The sequence below is a fragment of the Ascaphus truei genome, chromosome 5 (genome assembly GCF_040206685.1).
Source record: "Ascaphus truei isolate aAscTru1 chromosome 5, aAscTru1.hap1, whole genome shotgun sequence".
Lineage (NCBI taxonomy): Eukaryota > Metazoa > Chordata > Amphibia > Anura > Ascaphidae > Ascaphus > Ascaphus truei.
The window spans coordinates 88,831,760-88,858,881 of NC_134487.1; the positions used below are offsets into that span (position 1 = coordinate 88,831,760).

Genomic DNA, 27,122 nt, shown 5'->3' on the forward strand with positions numbered 1-27,122 from the left:
AATCTTTTTGCATTTGTGATGACTGCAAGAAACATAAGCGAATTTAGAAACTTTTCATTTTCACCAATATTCCCTCTTCTTGCAGTGCCAAGAATAAATATTCTATTTCCAAGTATTCAGAACAACATTTTTGTCAAAACAGATTCAGTAGCTTTTTACGTACAATGTTAAATAAAATTTCTGCAATAATGATGGGAGTCATGTGGAGGCTGCCAGCAGTCCCAACATCACAGTAGAGGGCTTCCTAAAATCAAAACCGTTGTCGCAGGGGGTATGCATGTACAGTAGTATAGGGGCTGTAATTTGCACACTTATCTGTTGTGTGCTTTCTTTGTTTACATTTTGTAAGTAGGAAAATAATGTTCTTGAACCTCTCAAATCAAAGTTTGTAGCAATTACAGTATAACATTGGACATGCTTCCTTTTAGTTGATTCTCTGTTATGATTAAAAGGCTTATTTAATAAGCCCTAAAGTGGGCGATCGCACATGGATTGGCCAAAAACTCCCATCAGCTTGAATGGGAGATCCCTGCGATCAGCAGCCCCTAAGGGGGTAGGTTAGGTATTAGTATTTGGTTGGTCAGGCAGGAATGTGGCAACTCTCAAAAGGAGCCCAACCCAACTGGACCTGATTGACTGCTATACTATTTGAGAGTAGATAGCAGAGGGAGGTGAGATTATAGTATCTCTATGCCAGTTTACATATCTTATGCCCAACAGCTAATGTAAGTGCGCTAACCAAACTAGAACTGACTAACTAGTGGAGACTAGTAGTAAAGTCTGTTTAGATGGTAGTAACTGTATTTACTGTTCTATTGTATTTATACTGTGTTTATACTAAGTGTGCAGTTTAATAAGTAATTTGCACACTATTAGTTTATATGTTTCTTATATTTTGGTAATTCCATTCTTTTTCCATCCTTTCTTTTTACTTATGTGCGCCTAAGCACGCTGTTCATTGGTTGCCCATTACGAGTATTGTATACAGCTGATTGGTCACTGACAAGTGTATTTATGAGCCTGATGGGCCACCGTCAAACCTTGCCCTGACGAAGTCATGTTGATGACGAAACGTGTTGGGGACGTAGAGTACGAGGTGACACCATCACGTGGTACAGGTCGGATCTCTCCCTGCATGCTAACAGCTGACTGTGGATGCTAGGCAGCCTTTTACATAGTGCTCGGCTATAAGAGTGAGTGAGCCGCCCATATACCTACAGATCTAATCCGGAAGGCACATTGATCCAACAGCCTGAACCAACAGATGATACCTGTCAGCTTTCTGAGTGCCTAGCTCTGTGTATTTGGATCGGGACCACCACCTGGTGACGTAAACCTCCAAGAGATGGTCTCTTTTTTTATATCCCCTATCCCCACCTTCTTGTTGGACTCTATAGGACTAGTTACCTTCATTAGTGTCAGGATTCCTACTATTGATGTCCACTATGCAGTGCTAAAGGCCCCAGATGAGTACCATTGTTGAGATTTTATATCTCTATATGTACTATTTCTAGCTACACTTGTGAGTGTGCCATTTTAGATTCTTTATGTTGTACAATAAATGTCAACACAGATTTATGCTATGTGGCACGCACTTTTTTTCAATAGGTTTCTGTGGATGTGGTTCATCCTCCTAGAAGCTGCGGAACAGTCACGGCACTTAATATCATTTTTATATTAATCAATCACCATTTTGGACTTTATTCATGGACATTTACTATTAACACAGTATTTCACAGTTTATTAATATCTTGATTGTTACATTCACACGTGCACGCATGGTTATGTTAATGGTTTATAATGTTATGTTCTTGATTATATTTTTATAGTCTTTATACCTTACTATCAATATCATTGTATCACATCATGGATATCATTGGAATATATTAGCAAGCTCTAGCTTTTTTTTTTATATATATGTATATATACACACAGTGCTTTTTTTCTGGGGGTAAGCGGGGATATGCCATATCCCCACCTTTTTCATACGGCTACTGTATAAGCCAGTGGGACGCAAGATTTCTTAGGGGGGGCACAATTTTGTGGGAATAGTGTGGCAGCAGCAGAGGCAGGCGGTGGGAGAAGATGATGCAGACCACCAGAACAGAGCAGGGCAGCAGAGCAGTTGGATGGCGGCAGAGGAGAAGGGATGGGGAGGAGCGCGTCCTAGAGGTCTGACCCAGAAGTCTTCATTGACTTCCAGTTTCTGCCACTGCTACAGCGCGCTCCTCCCTGGCTGTCCTCCTCTTCACCCATCCAACTCCTCTGTTGCCCTGCTCCTCTCTGGTGGGGCCGTGATCTTCTTCTCCACCGTCTGCCTCTGTTACTGCCCTGTTCCACTCCTGAGGTCCTCCACCAAAGCCACAAATTAAGGAGGTGAGAGGAGGAGGTGAGAGGAGGAGGGTATGAGAGATGAAAAGAGGTGACGAGAGATGAGAAGATGGGATGAGAGATGCAAAGAGAGGGAAAGAATAGGTGAGGGGATGAGAGAATTGGAGAGGGGATGAGAGATGCGAAGAGAGGGAAAGAATTGGAGAGGGGATGAGAGAATTGGAGAGGGGATGAGAGATGAGTAGGGGGAATGATAAATTATGAGGGTGTGGGGATAAGAGATGATGAAGAGTGTTGGGATAGATGAAAGATGATGATGAGGGGGGTGGGTGAGAGAGTTGAGGGTGGGTGAGAGAGGAGGAGGGGAAGGGGGTGAGAGGAGGAGGGGTGTGAGAAAGGAGGAGGCGGGGTGAGAGAAAAAAATTGCAGTTAATACTGATTTATTTAAAAATATATATATATCAAATGTGTAATGGTTTGCGGTTTTAAAAATGTTAAATATGCAAGTATTTTTATGTACAGTTAGTATTCACATTTATATTCTATATATAGGGATTATACAAAGTTGGCTAGTGTGTTAATAGCTTCTCACAAAAAATTGTTGGAGGAACACAGAGAAAAGCACTATACAGTACATATATAATGCCCTACGGGTAACCCAAGGGTGTTAACACAACGGGAATGGATTGACTTGTAATGGAGACAGGTCGGATGGTGGTCTCTTTCTGTCTGCCTATATTCTCAACAGGATGTTATCCCAACCTGAGCTGATTGAATATATATTTACAACAATTAAACTGTCTGTCTGTCTGTGTCTCTCTCTCTCTCTCTCCTTTCTTTGTGTGTATCTTTCTCTACCCCTTGTGCTTTCTCTCTCACTCCGTCCCTTGCCCATGCAAAATGGCAGCAAGGGAAGGGAGACGTGGCTTTAAAGCGCGGAAATGCTGTGAGAATGCTTGTTCTGGAGGCATTCCCACCCGAGTGTGAATGGAAAAACAGCTGTTACCTGAGTTTTGATTCAGGCCTAGGCATACAGAGGTGCTTTGGTGCTCTATTGTATATTCAGCAACTTAAAGAAAATGTATTTTGTTTTCTTAGGATTCTGCCTGAGATTGCATGCACATTAAAATGTAAAGTATGTTTTCTAAAGAAAACCAGGCACACTACTGCACATTTTCTATTATGATCTCTAGGATGATAGGTTGCATGGACAAGCTCTTTGAATTATTTAAGAGGATTATGGAGATAAATAAAATCACAATCCACTGGGATGAAATGAAATAGTATTTTTGAAAAGTTGTTTATTTCAATAATTCCTTTCACACTGGTATGAAGATAGGGGGCTGCACAGGCAAGAATAAACGGGACAGAATTCATCTATATATTTCACTACAATTAGTAATTTTTGAAACAGGTGAAAATCCATTTTTAATGGTGATAAGATTGATAATGCTGCCTATTTTGTAAAACTGTTAACTACTTACTGTTTTCTCGTCTTGCTTTCTCCTGTTACTTCAGAGTCTTTTTGTCTGCAACAAAAATAGGAGTATGTTTAGTATAATTATATAAAAAGAGTAACTTGCAGAGATTTATGCAGCAAGGTTTTGATTGAGCAAAATACAAAGAATTATTATTTGCTACATATTGTCATGGCCCAAAATAGCTTCTTGTAAAACTAAGATGTAGGGCCATATTTACCAAGCAGCCTTCTGCCTTAAGACACCTTCCAGCACTGAAAGGCACCTTACTGCCCATTGAAGTCAATAAACGGACTGTATAACAAAACAAAATAACATTGCAAACTTTCTCATGTAAAATAACAATTTCCTCATATGCACAAGGACAATACTTCCACGTTAATGTCCCCATAACCAAAGTTATTAAACAGAATAAAAGATTGCAGCTATTATCCTTGTGAGACATTTACCAAACATGACAAACTGGACTAAAAAGAGATAATAAAAAGTCCCTCTGTGTACAAGTAATTAGAAGAAAAGAAATGTTTTGGAACAAATCAAATCTGTTTGCCATCAAACCCAAATGCATTTTTTTTTCTTGCATTTTGAGGTATAGAATAAGTCCAAAATTTAGAAACTGTTCAAAAAATGTAGAATATGGGAATGAGACCTGTGGAGGAAAGTATTTCAGTAAGTGAATAGACTATGGGAAGAGCAGGCTGTGAATAGAGAGCGTAAAAGGTTTCCTGAGAAAAGATGTACAAATAATACACTGGTAAATTTCAAAGCCATGAAAGCAAAACTAAAATCTGCTACAGACACAATGTACAGTTGAATTGTAAGGAAGTTGTAGTAACTGTAAATCGGGTACTTGGAAGGTCGCTAACAGCGCATTTAATTATAAATAGGCAATATAAAATGTGATAAATGTGAAAAGAAAAATCAAGCGCAAATAATATCACAACAGATCAAAAGGTAACACAGATGATATATTATCCTTAATGAGTGCAGCTCCTGACATAGAATTCAAACCAAATTCAATCAGCATACGAAGGAGAAACAGGGTGACATCAGAGACCACTAAAGGAGCCTTTGTTGATGACATCAAGAGTGGAGGACAACTTTAATCAGCCCAGTACTTGCTGTGACGGCCGTGGACCAGATGCTGTTGCTGTGAATATTTTGTCTGACCCTATGACCCAGTGTGGTCTGAATGCTCTCAAACAAAGGCACTTATGTAAGTGGAATACTTTGTGTTTTTAACATTAAAAACAGTACTATACTATTTTGCTTTTCCCCTCTTTTTGTATATGGAATTACCCCCTCTCTATGTGGATCTGGAGTACCTGTCTGGAAACATAAGTTGGTAACTTTGAATAACCACAACGCTATCATTTCACATTAAACACGTGAGTGCAAATTTTATAGAACTTCTAGCATTGAAGCTAATGTGCTGAAGTAGACAATATTGCACTATTTTGTGTTTTCACTCTCTTTTACATGTCAAGATGTGATTTGCGTACCTGTTTCTCCTTCGTAATATAAAATGTGACCAAGACTTCAGTGCTGGCTTGATGGTAGTGCCATTGGTGCCACTGCACCGAGCCACAACATTTACAGAGGCTCCACGCTCTTCCCCACAATAATTAAACTGATTGGCTCTCCTTTGCCATCTTTTATAGAGGTCCCACACTCTCCCTCAGCAATGTAAGAGGCCCTGCAGCATGTCTGCACCGAGCCCTGCCATATTCCCAACTGGCCCTGGACCCAGTCACTACAGAATAAAAAAATAGATTACAGTGAGAATACCACAGACTAAATGAAGAAAAATGAATGCAAAGTGTTTTTATATCAATTTTAAATGATTAAGTAGAAATGGAAAATATCAAATCTGGGAATGTCGATAGAAGGAGGACCAAAGGAAAATAATAAGTGAATCATCAGGAAGGAGATTTAGGTTTTAGTGATATGAAGATGATCTGTTTTACTTAAAATCAACTTCAAAAAATAGAACTCATTCAGTCTTTGAGAGACGTAACATATAAAGGGTTCTGACTCTGAACAAAAATATATCAGTATAAATAGATTGAAGAAGCAGATAGTCAGAATCAAAGAAAATGATAACTAAAACCAAGAGATGAACTCACCCCCCCGTAGAACATCAGAGGGCAGTGAAGACTACCAATAAACTTGAAAAGAAGGTGAAGGAAATGAGTGCCATGATTACCAATATACTTTATTGTGGAAAATTAAGATAAAAACAGATGAAAAGAATAAATACAAGACAGAAGTGGAATGGTGTGAATAACCGGACTACAAAGAATCAAGGAAAGACTTGTTAGGCAGAAGGGAGAGATGCAAGTTAACTGCACGCTCAACATTTTTAAAATGTAAAAAAAAAATGAAGAAGGGGGTAGGCAAAATGAAAATAAAACTTGGGAATGGGAGGATCTGGTGACTTTTAAAGAAAAATAGAAGAATGCCCAAATGAAAGGCTAATTATATGAGCGTTAGTTGAGTTAGAAAGACAAGTATTAGAAAAGAATTTAACAATAGGGTAACGAACATCAAAATCTGAGAAAGATGAAAAACAAGACAGAATGATTGTCAAGAGGAACATCACAAGATAATGACGAAGAGGAAAGAAAAGAGCAGATAGAATAAGCTGTCAAAAGAATTGAGCAACATCAAAGGAAATAACAGAGGAAAATAAATGATTATTAATATTATATAATATTGTATTAGGTGATGGAACAAGACAGAAGTAGTGTGAATCATGTTCACAACAACACAGGAGGTAAACACTTTTCTTTAAAAAAATTAAAAAAATAATAAATAAAAAAAATTAAAAAAAAACACTTTCCATCCTCAAAGTTCATAGTTTTATAGTAAATGAGGTTGAAAGACATACAATGTCCATCAAGTTCAACCTATGTTAAATTTAGACAGCCAATACGGATCCTATATTTGTATTTAAAATATTTTGATTCCAAGGAAGGCAATCAAAAAACCCCAGGGAAACATTATCCCATAATGTCTCTTAAGGGGAAAAATAAATTCCTTCCAGTAATGGAATCAGCGTTCTCCCTGGATCAATATCCTTCCCATGTTTACTTATTTGGTAATCCCTGTACCTTTCCTTTCTTAAAAGAAGTCCAACCTTTTTTTGAAGATATCTAATGAATCTGCCATCACAGTCTCCATTGGTAATGAATTACACATGTTATCTGCCCTTACTGTAAAGAACCCTTTCCTTTGTAGCTGGTGAAATCTCCTTTCCTTCAACTTTAAGGTATGACTCTGTGTCGTTTGTACTGCCCTTGGGATGAATAGTTCTTTTGAAAGCTCCTTGTATTGTCCCTGAATATATTTGTATATAGTTATCATATCCCCTCTAAGACCCGTCTTTTCTAATGTAAACATCTAATTTAGCTAGTCTCTCTTCATAAGTTACTGTCCATCCCTTTATTAATGTGGTGGATCTACTCTGCACTTTTTCTAGTTTCATGATGTCTTTCATGGAGTGGTGGCCAAAACTGTACTCCATATTTAAGGTGCGGTTTTACTAATGCTTTATACAGTGTCATAAATTATGATTACTTCCCTTCCATCCATATCCAGTTTAATGAAAGATAAGATCTTATTTCCCTTTACAGCTAGTGCATGATTTTGGACACTATTGCTAAGCCTACATTCTAGAAGCACTCCTAAATCCTTCTCCATCATGGATTGACCTAATTTTGACCCATTTAACTTGTAAATTGCCTGTTTATTCTTGTTTCCCAAATGTATAACCTTACATTCATCTGTATTAAACCTCATCTGAAATGTACCTGCCCAAGTTTCCAGTCTATCCACAAGTCTTTCTGTAGAGAAATTACATCCTGCTCTCATTCTACTATCTTACACAATTTAGTGTCATCAGCAAAGATAGAGACTTTGCACTTTCTGCCAAACAGGTCATTGATAAACAAGTTAAAATGCAGGATTCCCGGTACTGATTCTTGATGTTCTCCACTTACCACTTCAGCCCAAACTGAAGAGGCTCCATTTACGACAACTCTTGTTTGTATACTAACCTCTTGTGTGGAACCGTATCAAAAGCCTTTGCAACATCTAAGTAGACAAATGAATTACTGTACCTTGGTATAAATTCCTACTTACCTCCCAAAAAAACTAATAAGGTTAGTTTGGTATGAACTATCCTTCATAAATCTATGCTGACTATCACTAATAATTTTGTTATCCTTCAGGTATTTATTAATATTATCTCTTACTATACCTACAAATAATTATCCAATATTGATGTTAGGCTTCCATGTCTATAAATCCCTATACGTGATCTTGCTCCCTTTGTAAATATAGGCACCACGTCTGCTTTACGCCAATCTTGTGTTACTGAGCCTGTGGAAATGGTGTCCTTGAATATTAAATGTACTGTTTTGGCTATTACTGAACTTAGCTCCTTAAGAACTGATGTGTGTATGCCATCGGGGACAAGTGTTTTATTTAGTTTCATTTTATCAAGCCGCCTATGCACTTCTTCCTCAGGTAATCAATTGTGGCTTCCTTCTAATGAAATATTTTTGCAATTGAATCCTCCCTGATAAATACAAAGGGAAATAATTAACTTATTAGGTTAGTTTTGTGGGGGCTACACATACCCACTGCTACTCATGTCCAAATAAGCAAACAATCTAAGTCACACAATCACATTATTGTCATGATTCCCTCCCGCAGTACTCCTCGTAGACCTATAGGGGTGCACAGAGGAGTCAGGCCTAGAACTGGTAAGAACCAAAACAGCCACTGAGGCAAGCTGTCATCTTAATTTGGGTATAGAAACACCCAGTCTGTTAGTTCATTGCTTGTCAAACTGTCTGTTTACAGGTAAGGAGTCAGGATATTCTTTTTCCCTAGTGCTGTGACTTTCCCTCTTCCTTTTTATCAGGCTTCCAGTTCTACTGATCTACAGGTACCTTCTTGTTTTTGTCTTTTTTTTCCTTTGCTTTTATTTCCGGCTATTTATTTTGTTGTCCCTGCTGGGACAAAAAACCTTAGAAGATTAAGGAAAAAGGAACCCCTATGGTAGCACTGCTAGTTATAATGTAATGATGAGTAATTAAAAAAGGAAACTTTTAATAGTATAAAATATATATAATAATGTGGGACATAAAACACACAGACAATTACTGATGTACAGACATTGAGGTGAAACAAATAGACACGTGTGTATATTGTCCCCTATAATAAGGTAGACAGTTACCTGATGAATATCAGGATATAGGTAAATTAGATCCAGATAATAGATAATTATCAAGGATCTGATAAAGTATATTCCTCCTGGGACTTAACTAATTATCCGCTAGATAGGAGTAGTTAAAATGTTTATCACATATTGATAAACTACCGTTTGTTTTGGCTCTGAGGAAGTGGCCCAACGGAATGGTTTTTATTAGGGGTCTAGGATGATGGCTATTGACGTGAAGCAGGCTATTAGTATCATTATCAGGTAACTGTCTACCTTATTATAGGGGACGATATACTGTAAGCACATGTCTGTTTTGTTTAATCTCGATGTCTGTACGTCAGTAATTGTCTGTGTGTTTTATGTCCCACATTATTTTATATTATACTATTAAAAGTTCAATTTTAAATTACTCATCATTACTTTATAACTAGAAGTGCTACAATAGGAGTTCCTTTTTCCTTAATCTTGTAGTGTTTTTTGTCCTATTTGCTAATACCCCAAGCACCCAGTTTCATTCTGACTGTTGCAAGAGTTCACCTCCTATCCCTTCCCATCCCTAATTATTTATTGTCCCCTGCTACTATTGCTATTTGCTTGTAGCACTGCAGTTTATTGCAGTTTACTTTAGTTTGTCTAGTTATTCCCTTTGCACTTTCCCTCCTCCTCCTGCGTTTTGTCTGTCGCCTAGCTATCATAGCTTTTTGGTGTAGCTTTGCACATTTTGCAGACTCCATTTTGTTTTCCCTGCATCTCTTTTTATTCTCGTCTCCACAACAAGCATATGATCCCCACTATCCATTTTCTAACCATAACAGTAGAAACCCTAGGCCAAATTTGTATAGTGTTAACAAACCACTATACTGTATGTCCTTTGTGCAGACAAAGCATGTTGTGCAAACTGTATCTTCCAGACATTGTATTTATTAAATGTAGTAAACTTGCCAATTCATATATTCTCAACATTTTACTACCTGTAAATGAATATGCTAATGAATAATGAGACTCAAATGAGTTGGATTTTCAGTTTTTTTAAAGGCTGTGAAGACCAGATTGATGTTCTTTGGGATGATTTAAGAATAATATCACTACATACAATTTTAATATATTTTCATATCAGGACAATTGACATTTGGATACTATCATATGCAGTTCCAGTACTGTCAGTTCCACTTTTTGAATGCATATAGATATCGCACAATACTGTAGATACTTTACTATAAAAGAGGATTTTACTTTCAATAAATATTATGTACACATCATTTGTATTGCCAAAACGGTAACATAATTGTCGCAAGGATGAGCCGTGTAGACTCTGAGAATATTATTTTATTTTTGGAAAAGTGTCTAGTTTGTTCTGGGTCAAAAAAATATTCCATTGTTCTGACCTTTTTATGATAGTTTGCATACAGAATTGACACTATAATCTTTATATGCATCTGTTTATTAAATATTATATATGGATTATAGTGCCTGAAGTGTCATGTAAGACTTTTTCTGTTATTCCACCCCTGAGATATACTGTATGTAGCCAAATAAACTAAATTGAAGAACATAAAAATAGCATACAGTACATACAGTACAACATATGTACACTTCATTTTGATATTTTGTTGTTTAATTTTTTTCCTTCTGACAGTTTGACAGACCTAGGTCAAAAAGTTATTTTGTAATACACTCACCCCAGTGACAATGCAGACAACCTTCACATGATGTCACATTCTATGTGGTCATAAAGCTCATAAGGGTCTCAAAGAGCAACATGACACGTTTCTTTAAAACAATAACAGTTTTAAAGTTAAAAGTTAAAGTTTAAAGTATCATATAAATAACTGTCATTATTATTATTGATTAAAATGTCGTTTTCTTACAATTCATGGAACTCTGCATTTAAATAATTCAGTGCATACATTATACAGCACCATTTTCCTTCCCAAAATATCTAAGCCATTTACAGTTAGTTTTTATGAGCCATTTTAAAGCAGCAATCCCTCTACTATATATTTTTTCCAGTTAATTCTTTACAGAATTTGAGCTGGGGTCCCTCTTGAGATGACCTGTTCTATTAGTTCGGGGTACTGTTGATACTTATTTTTCTAGTTGTCTTTGCTCCTATTCAGAAAATTAAAATGGCAGTCAAAATGACTTTTGTCCCGCAGACATAAGAAGCTACAACGTTGCCATGGGGATGGTTTTGCAGCTTCCTACTGGACAACCTTTACGGCCATCTTTAAATATCATATTTCAGAATGATTTCTAGATAAATTCACTAATAGTTATCCCAGCAACTGTCCACTAATTTTAATTTATAGTAACAGATCCCAAATATGTAAAGAAGAAACAGTAGTAAAGTACTTTAGAAAGAGAGACAAGAAAATGCCATAACTGCTACACTGTGTTATACCTTAAAGTACTGTATCAATCAAAGTCATATTTTGTAGTTTGTTCTAACGTGATTACAAACATATTTTTTTATGTAAGAATGGTGCTTAGTGTGTGATTAATACATTCTGCACCATTGTAGTGTATTATATTCTGCTCTTCAACATAATCATTCAATGAAGGCTTCCTAATATTGAAAACACTTTTTTAATTACCAGGATCAAAGGTTGTCCCTGGTGTCTATAGTAGTACTATAGTAGTATAGTAGTAGTCCAATCTCCACGGTCCCCTTCCTCTCAGTTCTGGAGATACCAATTAGCTAATGTGGTATGCAAGTAAAAAGTTAAATGTTCGATGTTGAACATTCTCAAGGTTACCTCCACATGCAGGAAGTCTTATACTGTATGACAGCGGAACTATACACTCTGCACTTTAATCATTTTGCACTCAAAAGGTTGAGAGAATGAAGGAAGATTTCCTTTTTTTCAGTCATCTGGATTTTAAAAAGAAAGAATTGCTAAATCATTAACGATAATCAAGATTTTCCCATAGTTTACAAACTCTCTTTTGCATGTACAATATGTGGTGCCAGGATTATATAAACACTTTAATTTTACATTCCACACTCCGAAAAATATCTATTTGTATACTGTACTGTATATGCATATATATTTTTGGGGTGACAAAATTACTAGTAATAATTTGTTGTTTCCCTACATTATGTTTGACAATACATTACATTGTTTTAATATCTTGACAAGCTTCTTACACACATTCTTAGCTTTATTGTCAATGCTTATTTCAGAGCTTTTGAGAATATTTGAAAAACAATTACAATAATATGATTTCCAACATATGTTGGGAGAGTATTCGGCATTAAATGGCATGGATGTTTTTACAAGTCAGCACTATAAAATGAAAATGTGATACCTAGGGAAAGACTGAATTTTTTAACAAATATATTTCAATCTCAATATCATGGCTTTAATTTCGTTGTCAGGAGCATTAGATTATATTGATTTTTTTGAATGTTCAAGTAAGACACAGAAAAGATCTAAGAATTAGCTTAGCATTAGATTTCCAACACATGCTGTGAATCACTCTACAACCACCACTTAAAACTTCGTTCCATTCAAACCCAGATGGTTTGCCATGGCAACAACATCTTAAATACCAGGTTTGTAAGCAACAAAAGGGATGTAAGTTATTGATGAACTACAAGTTGACTCTGTTTGAAACCCTCCTATAGAGTTGGCAAACCTTATAATACAAGAACAAAAAAAATGTTTATGTGAAATTTCTTCACCACTATGAGCATTTATCTTAACAAATTGCTTCCACGCTTCTGGTTTAAACTAATTTTTATTCTTTTTTTGGAGACTCCGTTTATAATCAAAATGCATAAAATTGACAATATTTAGGCTAATGTCAGTTAACAGAATTATCTTCTTGATTGGAAGGGTAGAATTTGGGCAATTCAAATATTTTCGACGTTGCCCACGATATAAACCGTATTTTACATGAGGCAAGTACCTAAAAAAGATTAAATGTCCATACTGCAAATATGGTATGTGATACCTGACAACTTAAAGATACTAAATAAGCCATTAAATAAAGACCTGACTATTGATATAAAAAACAAAAATTATATATTTTTTAATTATAAACAGAACAGAATAATTGGTTAATAAGAAATATATAACTCTCTTTCCCATTTATACCTGTATTTCATACTGTACCCAAGGTACACAAGCAGATGTTTCCTCCACCTGGATGACCTACGTATTGGTTCTGGGAATGGATAATTGCTTGAACCCGTGCCTAAATTTGTGGTGGATCAATATTTTATACCAAGAGTTGCTGAGCAGAGTTCATATAAAAAGGGCTTAGCACATGTTCTATCTATTATTCCAAATATTAATGTTAATGAATTTGTCACATACGACACACCTGTGAGTACGTGACCTGCACACGGGACAAGGGTTAATACTCTGCTCGTAAGTGGTCCCACTTTTCACCTCCGCACAGGTCCCTCAAATAGACAATATTTCCCCTAACTCCATCCCCATATACTACCTGTCACGAAAAGCACACGAGTTGGCCATTGACTTAGATGTACAAGCAAGATTAATACACATGGCTACTCTAGCCAACTCACCTTTCGCCTCCGTAAAATTAACTCGAATGAGTTAATATTAACCCGTTACTAAATTGCAATCATATCTGTACGCTTCTACCACCTGAGATTGTTATGCAAATAAAATATGTAATATTAGTATTTGCTAGGGTCCCATGTCCCTGTTAATTATAGAATAAACTGTGCACTTTAAACGCACACATTTTTTTTTGTGGCAAAATGTGTCCAAAAAGGTAAATACTCTCTCCAGAGCATGCAACAGTTCATTCATAGCCTTAAGCATCACTTATTAAAATGTTTAATATTTATTAAAATACTGTGCTTAGATTACAGAAAAAGGATTACAAGAACATAGAATTACAATAAATGCATAACAGTTTCTCAAAATGAAAGGATAAACAGAAACAGAAAACCCTATACATTACATTACCCAAAGGTTTTCTACCAGAGAGGTCACTGGCTCAGGAACATGAGATGTCACGTACTTGGTCCAAACATTCCTCTAATGAAATCTGATTTTCATAATCTTTGCTAAGACTTAAATACATTCTTTCTCCATGGAAACAACATAAGCCCACCCCCATCATAAATCAGCTGTTAGATTGACAGTTTTTATGTGTAAATAAACTACAAAAATAAAGTTTAGATTTCTCCTCAATATCTAAATGCCCTCATAACTTTCCTTAACTAATACATGTGTCACACCAATACATTCAGGAACTCATGGCGGACATGACAAGACTAAGCAGGACCATCTTACCCCTGAACCTGAGCAACAAATTAATATCTGTTCCACAGTACCTGCTAAACCTGACGTGTCTTTAATCATTATATGCCACTCAGTGCCACTGATACACATGTAATTCTTAGCATGTTCTGCAGATGACGTCACATGATATTCCCATTTTTAATAAGGTCCTTCAATGAGGGCATAACCTGTGGGTCACCCCTCTCTGGAATGTACAAGCAATTAGTCACAAACTGTGAGTTTGCTTTAAGGCTGGTAGAGTCAGTCCTGCTTAACGACCCACTGACCATCACATGTCACTTCTAGTGGGACATCCAGGAGAGGCCCCTCCAATTAAGTTCTGTTTGAAGTGCAGCACACACCCATGACAAGCCTAGACCTGTCACAAACCCAATACACTGTATTTTCAAACCAAGTTGTACCCTTTTAACCCCTGAAGCACCATATGGATTAAAATACATAATAGCTCATGACATTATCATGACAGAAGTGTAAAGTTGTTACTTTGTCCAAAAATCCCACATAATGAAGCCACGTGCACTGTAGGTAAAGTTATCAAAATAGGATAAAATACCCAGATGAAACAGTAGTCTTAAAAAAGGCAAAATTACAGTAGTTTTTAAAAAAAAATGTTTTTTTTTAATTTTGACCAGTTTTTTTCTTCTTCTGAAGGGAGCAGCAGGGATCCCTGGTCAGTTTTAATGGGACTGCCAGGGACCCCCACTGTTAATCCGATGGGCCATTAGTCTGTCTGCAGAAATGTCACAGAAATGTTGCAGCATTACTGGGAGATTGCCCCAGATTTTCCAAGGCAAGTGTTAGAATACTCGTGTCTGCACCTGTATGTACAAAATAGCGTAATGCAGATTACTTTCAGCGGGGTTTAGAATAGTCCATTCAAACAGTCAATAGCATGGCTGAGTCCTTGGTCCACAATGATCAGTCTTTAATCAAGGAATGGGGTCTGTGATTCCAGTAACAGCGTGGTCCTTTGGGAGTCCAGGGTAAGACACAGACTGCAGCAAGTTCTTGGCCTTTAAACCCTGCTAATGATGCAGTTGAGAGCTGGCAAAATAATCAGCTCAGCACTGAACTCAGCAGCTACACATACAAAGTAATTCGGCAGTGAAACTTCCCTATCACACCATTTCATACTTAACTTAAAGGAGCACTCCAGGTTTGAAGCAGTCGTCTCTGGATCTTAACCGCATTTATTTCAGCTTCGGGGTTACCCTGCTTCCCGAGATACTACCCTGTAGGTGCTGCCAGTATTTCTATGCAATTTAAAGCTTCCACATCACATGGGCCACTAGGAAGACACATGGGATAATGTTGCGACTTCCTATTGGCCCACAGGACTTGGGACTTTTAAACCGCCATATTGTGAACCCACCCAGAGCTTCTACTGGCAACACCTGCAGAGGTAATTACCTGGGATATGGTGTGACTTCAGAGAGCTACTGATTAGGTGGAAGATCAATGGTGCTCTATACCAACACTTTATTAGCCAATTGCCAAGCCCAGTCCCAATAAATGCAAGCTACAATGGGGATAGATACATAAGAGGCTCAGAGCTGAATAGTGTAAATGACAGTGGACAGATTAAGGAATTTCAGAATATATACACAATAAATAGCCTCAAACCTCTATAAATACATAAATAGCAAGGGTTGTCAGACCTGTCCTTGTTAGAAAAATGTTGTGCTCAACCAGTGAGAGAAGAGAACATCAATGTATATCCAAATGAATCTGACCACAATCACTAATAGTAAGTAGCTTGCTATTACTTGGCTGACTCATATCCCGCTGGCTAATCCATACAGTGCAGAGCTAAAAATCATCCCCCTCTCTCACAAACACTGTAAGCGGATGCACCGGCAGAGTGTTGGAAATGGTCATGAAAACGTTTTCAACACCATATCGCTGCATTCTCCCCAGCATTTACCAATGCGGTGTAGGAGCATTCAGAGACACACTGTCACTAATTAATGATAGTAATTTAAGCATATGCCGTTAGTGACACCATTGTATTCTATTTATCATTTAGAATACCCCCATCCACTCAATTTTAGTTTTGTGATAGATGTTTTAATTAGATTTCTAATAAACACTATATTTTACATATTGTGGTGTGCAATCAAGTGTACTTCGTTTTGGAGGATTTTTCTATGGCCCTTGTTTTTTTCTCTGCACACAATTATCCTAATAATCTTATACATAACACCGGACAACAGATCTAAGTAAAGGAAAGATTTGGTGATCTCTAAATACAATATAAAATATAACCAAAACAGAGATTGAAAATATTGGTGTATAGTGCAAAAATAATCCATATTACAAAATCTGACTACAGAACAATAACAGTTTACATTCAGAAGAAGTAAGAATTGACAGGATATGTTAGACACAAATAAACACCAGTGTTAGTAGTTGGCTTAATATCCTAAAGGTTTGTTTAAATGTGGCCATTTTGCAGAATATTCCACCAAAAATATTTTTACATCCAACAACTGGTAATCAAATGTATATTAATGATTTTATTAACTGTACTATTTATTTTCTAGTTTATTTATACATTTGTCCCTGCACTGAATTTTATGTTGTCTGCACTGAGAGATCGACTACTGTATGTAAATATAAGAGCAAAATACATAAGCCAGATGATAGTGCTGTAGCACAGGGGGGCGCAAACTTTTTCCCTGCGGCCCCCTGCCGGCGGTTCCCCTCTCTCCACGCGCCCCTCCCCCACCCCCCACCCCCGCTTACCTCGGCTCCAGCATCGGCGGCATAATGTTACGTTGCCATAGCAACGTGACATCACATGACTTCCGTTACGTTGCCATGGCGACGCGTCTTAGAAGCAGCCGAAGCCAAGGTAAGCCAGGTTAACAGAGGCCGTGCAGCTCCCCCGGCACTTAATTTAAGTGCCTTCGGGAAGCGGGCGGGGCCTTTGTAAACCCCGCGCCCCCCAGTTTGCGCACCGCTGCTGTAGCAGCACATTCACAGAATACCATCATACTGTAGACAAAAAAATGAAGTCCCAGCACTCTCTTACTCAGAGAAAATACAACAATGTGGGTTATGCCAACAATGGTAAGTAATTTAATGTAAGCACAAGATAATACTTGGAGTGATACGGCGCGATGCAAAAACACATATATGGTAATGGGGGTGCAAATACACAGGGACAGGGAGTGGAAAAGACACTAGGCAAGGCCGAGGTGCTGGGGACTGTAAGTATTGCTACATCTGTACATTTATCCTTGTTACATGCATCGTCTTTAAAAATTGAATTGGTAAATGTACTTGAAATACTTGCATATTAAACGATTTGTATACAGCTTTGAGGAATTGACCATGTATAATGTAAATCATATACTGTATATAAATATATATATACAGGCATACCCCTGTTTAAGGACACTCACTTTAAGTACACTCGCGAGTAAGGACATATCGCCCAATAGGCAAACGGCAGCTCGCGCATGCGCCTGTCAGCACGTCCTGAAAAACAATACCGGCTCCCTACCTGTACCGAAGGTGTGCGCAAGCGGGGAGACTATAGAGCCTGTTACAAATGCGTTATTTACATCAGTTATGCACATGTATGACGTGTGCAGTACAGTACATGCATCGATAAGTGGAAAAAAAGTAGTGCTTCACTTTAAGTACATTTTTGCTTTACATACATGCTTCGGTCCCATTGCGTATGTTAATGCGGGGTATGCCTGTATATATATATATATATAATTTATAACATTCATATATCAAAATATATATATATAAGCTAATTGGAAGTAAAATGCTATAGGTCAAATGAGGTGAGGTACCAGAATACAGAATGGCAAAACACCTAAAACAAAGGCAAAACACCTTTTTTGCTTATGTTTGCATCAGATGTAAGAGAGACAGTCACACATGGGATTGAAATTGTCAGCTAGAGACATATATGCCACTTCAGACTTGATGAATTGAAAAGATAGAAAAAGGCTATACAGTCATGCAGAATTTGATACATCTCATTACAATACATGCATCACACAACTCCTCCCTGCAAGCTGATAAACAGTAAAAATTGGAGTGAAGATCTTAATATGTAGACGCAAAGAGTTGCAAGATGAAAAGGACACAGTTTGTTTAAACTGTGCTCCATATTTGCCTTTGTACATGTAACCCTTTTATCCTACAACCCTCCCCCCCCCCTAGATGAGATGGGAGGTACTCTCCTTCTTGGTTACCTCAAGCGGTCTGGGTGCTGCAACCTGCTGGCAACAGGAGGGCTGAGGGCTCCGCGGTGGTGTGGGGAGAGCCAGGACAGGGAACAGGGGGACAGATTACCTTGACCTCTGATGGTAAAAAACAGAAAAACCGGCGCCTCCAAATGGAAAAAATAAAATTGACCAAATATAGTCCAAGGGTATATGGAATGGAGTCCAGAGGGGAATCTTCAGAGAAGTCTCATAGACAGACAGACAGACATAAAAAACAAAAACAGAAAAGACAAGAGAAAAAGATCATAGTGCAACTAACAAAAACCAATATAAACAAACAAACACTGAAAAGATTGGCAAAGAGATAATCACAAATTTAATGCAATTAAATAAAATATTTATAAAACAACAGACACATGAATGTTGGGCTACAGACACTAATTAGTTGAATCATCCGGTAGGAGTAAAATTAAAATCCTACTTACAGAAGAGCTGAAGGATTTAAACCCATACAGCAACTGTCTTTGAGTCCAGACCAGAGCTTCTGCAGAGATGGAAAAAAGCAGCACAGCTTCCAAGAATCCACACTTCAAGGGCGACCACTATTGCCACTCACGCAGACTTTCCAGGTGGGTGAGGGGTACCTCAAGGAGGGACCAGGGCTACACGCTGTAAGGGGAGTCGCCGACACCAGGAGCACAAGCCCACAGGTCGCGCGGTGTGTTGATGACATCACACCACAGCGCGAGGGCAGGGGAAGCGCCCGAGAGAGCAGTGAGGCTCTGAGAGCTGAAGCAAAGTCTGGAAACAGCAGTGCAAAGACGGGGGGATGATACAAGTCCAAGCCAGAGCAAAAAACCACCCTACGCGTTTCGTGATGTCAGTCACTTCACCAGGGGCACACCGCGCGACCTGCGGGCTTGTGCTCCTGGTGTCGGCGACTCCCCTTACAGCGTGTAGCCCTGTTCCCTCCTTGAGGTACCCCTCACCCACCTGGAAGGTCTGCGTGAGTGGCAATAGTGGTCGCCCTTGAAGTGTGGATTCTTGGAAGCTGTGCTGCAGTTTTCCATCTCTGCAGAAGCTCTGGTCTGAACTCAAAGACAGTTGCTGTATGGGTTTAAATCCTTCAGCTCTGCTGTAAGTAGGATTTTAATTTTACTCCTACCGGATGATTCAACTTATTAGTATCTGTAGCCCAACATTCATGTGTCTGTTGTTTTATAAATATTTTATTTAATTGCATTTAATTTGTGATTATCTCTTTGCCAATCTTTTCAGTGTTTTTTGTTTATATTGGTTTTTGTTAGTTGCACTATGATCTTTTTCTCTTGTCTTTTCTGTTTTTGTTTTATATGTCTGTCTGTCTATGAGACTTCACTGAAGATTCCCCTCGGGACTCCATTCCATATACCCTTGGACTATATTTGATCAGTTTTATTTTTTCCATTTGGAGGCGCCAGTTTTTCAGTTTTTTACTGTCTGTATTGGTTTCTGCACACCTTTTTGCCTAGGCAGCCCCCACTTTAAGTTTAAAGTGTATTTATTGTATGTTTGTCACTTATAGTGTCACTTATTTATATCTATTGCATTAGCGCTGATTTCACTGATCTTCCCTTTGATCTCTGATGGTGCAGTGCCTCCAGCCAGTGACGTCTCCTGATGATATTCAGGGGATTGACCCCCACTGACACTCCTTCCTAACAAGAGACATGAATCCACACAGCAATGTCTTTCTGTATTTTATTCAGCCATCAGCTCCAGGTCAGAGAATACACAGTCCTGTACTTCCATAACTGCATACAGTACATGTCTTTTAGAACAGATCCCTGTCTAATTAGTAGATGTCCCTCACCTTCCCCATCCCAGGCATGGGAGGAGAAGAGAGAGACTTTCCTTGCCTGTCTGACTTCTTCTTCAGATCCTCTCTAACTGCTCTCACTGAACTAACTAATTTAGGAGGCATGTTCCAATTTGAACATCCTTGGGGAGTGTCTCTAACTCTGACTCATTACAAGCCAGAGCCGGATACAGATTGGCCCACACACACCAGGGGGCGTTCCAACAAATATCCACCCCTAAGATTGACAGCCTCAGAGTTGCTAGGCCCGCCCTCGAATATTGATACAACATTCAAGGTTGAAATACACATACAGGCCTAATAATGGATTTAACCTTTCCACTACCTGCACTAAGCGGACTGACAGAGGAAAGGCCAAGAAACATAAGTAACTGCCAGGAGGCTATGTTACATACATCAAAAACAAAATGCCTTGCACTGATATTTTTGATAAGGGTGGGCACATGCGCGGGATCAAAATCCAAATTGACATCTTTAAATTTGATTTGGACGTTTGAGTCAAACTTTGGAAGAAACTTACTAAACCAATTTATATTTTAGACAAAACCTGGTAAGGGCTGATCCTTAGATCCTGTGGGTTTTTTACATTTTATTTTCATCATAAAATGGAGAAATATTTCAAAAAAAGAGAAACGTTTTCCAAAAGTTTTACCAAATAAAAATAATTGAAGTGTTTTCAATATTTTGTTTACAAACCCAAAAAGAAAGCCAATCAAGTTCTGACAAAACCAAAACACAAGTTACACCAAATGTTATATTTTGCGGTGCTCTCAAACCGACAAACAAATAATTAGGGGTGGATAAAGTGAAAGATATTTGGGTGAGAGTTGCTTAAAAACCTCTAGTGAGGACTCGTTTCCAAGAGTCCTCCTCTTCAATCACCACTCCACAGAAATCCGGAGGGAGCAGGGTCACCCAAAAAGAGGGAAAAGCAAATATAGTGTACACTGTTGTATACTGTAAGTGAGGGATGTGTAGCTAAAATCTTGGCTCTTATGTTACAGGAGGAGGGGGGAAGAGAACCCATTTCAGTAGCCTCCTGCATTTTTATATACTGTAGCATAATATTTCTATAAACCTATTCAACTTGTGGTGAGAATAAAATAGTTGAAATTGTTACATATTTTTGCACATAATGAATATTTCTTTTTGAATATATAATTCTTTTTAGAAAACATGTCACCCTGAGATAAATATGTTAGGTATTTTCATCATATAGATTACAAGGCGAAAGGGCACTTTCTATAACGGACTCTCTTTCTCTACCATCCTCTCTAATCCACAATCTCAGTCCTCCGGCAGCAAGATCTATGGGTGAGCAGTTCCATGCCAAATGATGTCTCACAACTAAGCGAATGTTAATTTTGCAAGAATTCGCCATTTGCATACCACACTGATTTGCGCAACCGGAACCAAATCACAACCTAAAATGTTGCTTGACATGGTTTTGACAATCCAGAACTGTTTAATGAATATGGTGATATGGGGAATTTTCACATGTAAACCCCATTGTTGCAGTTTAATGAAAAGGCCCCTTACCATTACAGATACAGTATATATATATATATATATATATATATATATATATATATATATATATATATATATATATATATATATATATTTGTATTTCTATTCAATGAAAACGTTTGACAATACTTGCACTATATTAGTGTAATATTGCACTGTTAGAGCCAAGTATGATGACTCAATTTCTCTATCACAATTTAGCAGCCTTTTCTACTCTTAGATTATGTTCACAGTCCTTCCTTGGAGACAGTCATTTGAGTAAGTATACAAACGCATTAGAGGCTTTCTTTTACGCTGAAAGCAGAGTACTTATTTGTAAAAAAAAAGTACATTAGTATAAAACTGCTGCAAGTGAAAACCCACAAGCCTCTCCCAAGTAGCCATTTTCGCTAATATACTGTATACCATAAATATGGCTACTTTGTATAATAAGAAATAACATCTTTAGTGCTACAGTACGTGGTCTAGCCTTTACACCTAGGAAAGAATACACATACTGTAAACAGTATCGTCCTGTCAGGAATCTATTTCTTCTGGAGTTCTAATACTATGTTGTGTTCTTCTAATATGATTCCCATTTCACCCTTGTCATCCATTGTTGTAATCTACTGTATGTATACTAGAATCCAAATCAGTTTTGGTATTATTTGGCTATAATGATGTGAGGGAGTCATCGTCAGCACAGTATACAGAAACAGTAGAAGAAAATCACAAAACTCCAGATGAACTTAAAACAAAATCTCCCAATTGAAATGAAATCACCTAAATTTCAGCAGAGTTTCTTTCAACTACTTTGAGTAGTGAACGTGGTAAAGAAAATATTTTACAGTGAAAACAGGCATGTTCAGCTAACATCACAAAAATGGAAAACCTTCTAATTAGAAAAAATTATCCCTATTATCAACTAATTACAATGAATCTCAATAGTGTCTGAATTGTGCAGGCTCTACTTATGTTCTGAAAAACTCGTTGCAAATGTGCAGATGTACTTACAAGTTGGTCACTTTTTTGATATTAGTAATGTTCAGACAAAGAACCACTTTTTTTTTTTAGCTTTTGTAGTACATGAACAAATTACTACTACTGTATGTTCTAAAATGTGTAGTTTGCAGTTGGATCAAAGGTGAGATCTGAATGAAACAGTTCAAGGCATTTGCTGCAACTCTGAAGAGCCTATGTGTAAAATTGATTGAAAACCTTATTAAATATCTTTTTCCAAGACACCCCTTGATCTACAGTATCCAATAATTATACAACTGGGAACATAGAAACTCTCTTTACTATACTAAAAGGAACATATGAGTAATATTAGTGACATAACGTGCCATGCTACTGCTTTCTAAAGCAAGGTACAAGTACCAAATCAGAAAGAGTTTTTGATATTTGAAAAGAAATGTAATGCCTTAAAATAATAATTATTATTAGGTACTGTGTGCTAAAGTTATTCATCTAAACTCATGTTTCATGTGGAATTATAATATATATAACTATTAAGTATGAGTTGTTAAATGGAAAATATAAATTGCCACCAAACATTCTCAATTGATCAGTTCAAGAAAAAAAGATGACGTCAATTATTGGTGGAACTACTATGTGTTGAATGTGTAATAAAGTGTAAAATTAATACATCTGCTTCAAATAAAAATGAGTGTGGAATGTGAAGTAAAAAGTATTGAAAATATGTTAGTATTATTGAGGAAGAAATGTATGAACTTTTGAATGAGCTATTATTCCATTTAAATCTCTTTGCGGCCCAAGATGATTACATCAGTGTTAATCGTCCCGAGCCAGAGAATTTGTAATCGCTGCACAGAGAAGTCCCAGAGAGAGGAGCTGTCTCTGTGTGACTCCCTGAGCAGCTCTTACAGCCATTCAAGGTTTTTTTTCATTTATTTTTTATAAACTGTATTGAAGAAGGTTTTTTTTGGAGGTGATCCCCATTCATTTCAGCTCTGGAGACCCCCTGGTTCCGCAGATATATAGCTCCTTGGGTGTACTGGTGGCCGCTTCAGCTGATGTATAAATCTCCCACGCCAGGTGGGCCCAGCTGGAGTGGCTACCGGCACTTGAAGCTGAAACTAATGGGATTCACCTCTGGAGTCCCCCTGCTTCAATCCAGTAAATAAAAATAAAAAACATTGTATTACTGTAATTGTAATATATTACTGCTTCTCTTTGGGACTCTGTGTAGGCCCTAAAGACATGTGGCTAGCTTGGTAGGATTAACGCTGCTGGAGTCCTATTCCGAAGCAGGGACCCACACTGAGTTAATCCTCATGGGCAACTTACTGCTCTCTTGGCCGCGATCGAGCCCTGCCCGGTCGCGCTCCAGCATTGTAACCTCTGGCGCCCATGGAGGCGTAAGTCTTACTACATCTGTATGTTCTCTTCATTATGCTTTATTTGTTATGATCATATTACCTGTATTCTGACACTTTCTACCTGTGTATCACTTTCCACCCCACCACATGCTCTCATCATATCATTCCTTAACCCCTTTTTTATTTTCTGTATATCACATTTAACCTGCTTACCCTCCATTATTCTTCTAAGTATTCCACATATCTGTATTTTACAAGCCCAGTATGGTATCATACTGTACAGTACATCTCCCTTCCCCTCCCAGGTCTATGGTACTCTTTTCAGCTCTCTGATTTTTATCATTCGTGTCGCTCTCCTTTTTAACTTCGTAAAACTGATTGATATTCACTATTGATATTTATTCATGTAAATATATTCTTAGTCCTAAAGAAAAAACTTACTTATTTTAGCATAATTAAACTTGACTTACTGTGGCTTTTACTATCTAAATCCCAGTGACCAGTAGAGATATATATGTGAAATGTTCATAAAAAGTTGATAAACCTGGCGGAATCTGCCATTTCCTCGTAAATCAATTTATAAACAAAACGGCAATGATGTGCAGGTCACATTGGACGTGTGGATTATTTTTTTGGAATAAAATGTGTAAATTAGCAACATTTCTGAAAATTAAAAAAAAAAAAAAAATAACACCCTGCAAAAGTTTTTCCAGTTTCCACAAATTAAGTAAAATAAATCCTTGACATCTGTAATGACCAGATATCAGCATTCTATTTCTAGAAATATATCTATACTGTACTAAGACACAGATATAAAGTTTACAAATTGACTTAATATTTATGTGTATATACTGTACTGTATATAGACCAGTGTCTAATATGACATGTTCATACTGTATGTACGTACATGTTGTAAAGATTTTCACCTTTATTTTAAAGCACAACAATCCCTTTAAATGCTAGAATTGTTTTTTTTTATATATAAATTCCCCTCAATGTGTGTTACTACAGTGTATTGGCTAAACTGCACCAGTGAGACAAGACACATATTCTATGGGATTTGCAGAGACATAAACAGAGGCCTTTCTAATTCACATGTATTTGCCACTAATGCATTTATCTACTACCCAGAGCACAAATATTTATTACATTTAGCCTACAACAGCTAACATTGGTAGGCTATTACAATGCAAATTGAGTATGTTCTTCAAATTATGCGAGATAATTTGAGTGACTCATTTTCTATTTCCCAGCCTTATTAATAACATCTGGCCAGTCATATTCTGTAACTGATTTATCAAAAAGCAAAATACAGACTAAAACAAAAAATGCAATGGATTTACAATTGTAATGAGTTTTATTTTATAATCCTTTTGTCACAGAGAAAAATTTTCTCAAAAGTCTTTCATTGTGTTTTCAATATTATTATTAGCATCCATTTTTTGTTTTAATAAAAATAAAATTGATTGCATTGTTTTACACAGCTATCAACATTATTGTGTTTTAATTTTAGCCAGTTGCTGCTGTTACTTTGATTACTAGAGACTCTAATTGCAGGGTGACGGGGACACGTCAAGTCGCGGTGCTACTGGCTTCACATACCCCTCTTTCACCCAGACGTGACTAACTCAAACATTGGGAGTTTTGTATACACTGAGACCACTTATATATGGACTGTATTATGTTCCTACATTCTTCCTACTGACTTCTCCAGAGGAATTTCATTACTATTGCTGTGATATCTACACTATTCACACATGAAGAGTTCTATAGAGCACCGATTGGGAGCTTGTAATTGCTCCATTTGTTCAATATATAATCACAGGCATCACCAACTTTATTTGACCTAAATTTCATAGTGATAAAGGCACTGGTCCTACAGTAGGTATGATAGAAGCTACAGTAATTTCAGATGGCATGCCAGCTCTGTTATCTAACTAAATTAGTCTGTTTATGTTGCTATACATTAGGCACCAGTTACTCTAGATTGTAAAGTCTAACCTCAATAACAAAAGATAGGCACAAAACATAGCATAAAATCCTTTATATGATGTAATTCGAAAACACCATAAAAAGATTGCACTCACAAACAAGAAATAATATTTTTGCCTGGTAATTGGCGTATTTAACTCCCACTGAGATGGGCCACTGCTCCTATGGATCTCCATTCGCTCTGATGACCCAGTCTGTCAGGTTCCGGTTTCTCCCTACTGATAGAACTCAGTGTGTCTCCAACAGAAGCACGGCAAGTGGGTGACCTCCCCATGAGCCATCTGCGGCATTCAGCACTCAGGGTAGTCCATTGCACATCGTCCCAGCACAATCAGGGACCCCCAGAAGTGTGTTTTGCGACTGCCTATGGCTTCGTCAAGGGATAACTTGTAAAGTATTTAGGTAGAGGTCTGAATACTAATGTATGTATAGTTTTGTGTACATGGTCAGCTTTATATAAGTAAGGAAAAGGTCCAGGCACACGGTCTTTGCATAAAAAAGTAATATTTAATCTAGCAAAATATCCAACGTTTCGACTGCGTAGAAAGCAGTCTTTGTCAAGGTGAGAGCTGATCAATAAACCACCACAAAACTCTTAAATACCCTCCCCCATTACCTGTCTGAGCTCCTGCAGGTGAGAAACGGCGCGAGAGTCGCGGCTAACATGATGTCACAGCTTGTACTCAATACCGCGCATGCGTGGCCAAAACCATAGGAGATACGGTGCCGTCAGCATGTAGAGGCGGTTGCGGTAAGGGCAGCTTGTCAAGCTGCCACAGGCTCTCAAGACACGCCTCTCCTGCTCCAGCCAAAAGAAACTCCCCCTCGATGCAGAAAGACCTAACTGGCTCTTAAAACTCATAGGGCAAAATTGCCAATGCTATGACTGAGGTCTGCACATGCGTCT

At 37.6% G+C, this 27,122-nt stretch overlaps 1 protein-coding gene across 2 annotated transcripts in view; it reads right to left on the bottom strand.

Annotated features, from left to right (window-relative positions):
* Window positions 1-27,122, bottom strand: part of SYT1 (synaptotagmin 1) — a 905,119-nt gene that overhangs the window by 536,616 nt on the left and 341,381 nt on the right. For both annotated transcript variants that reach the window (XM_075600187.1, XM_075600188.1), the window contains exon 4: window positions 3,816-3,860. The gene's annotated coding sequence lies outside the window, so the exon portion shown is untranslated. The remainder of the gene's footprint in view (window positions 1-3,815; window positions 3,861-27,122) is intronic.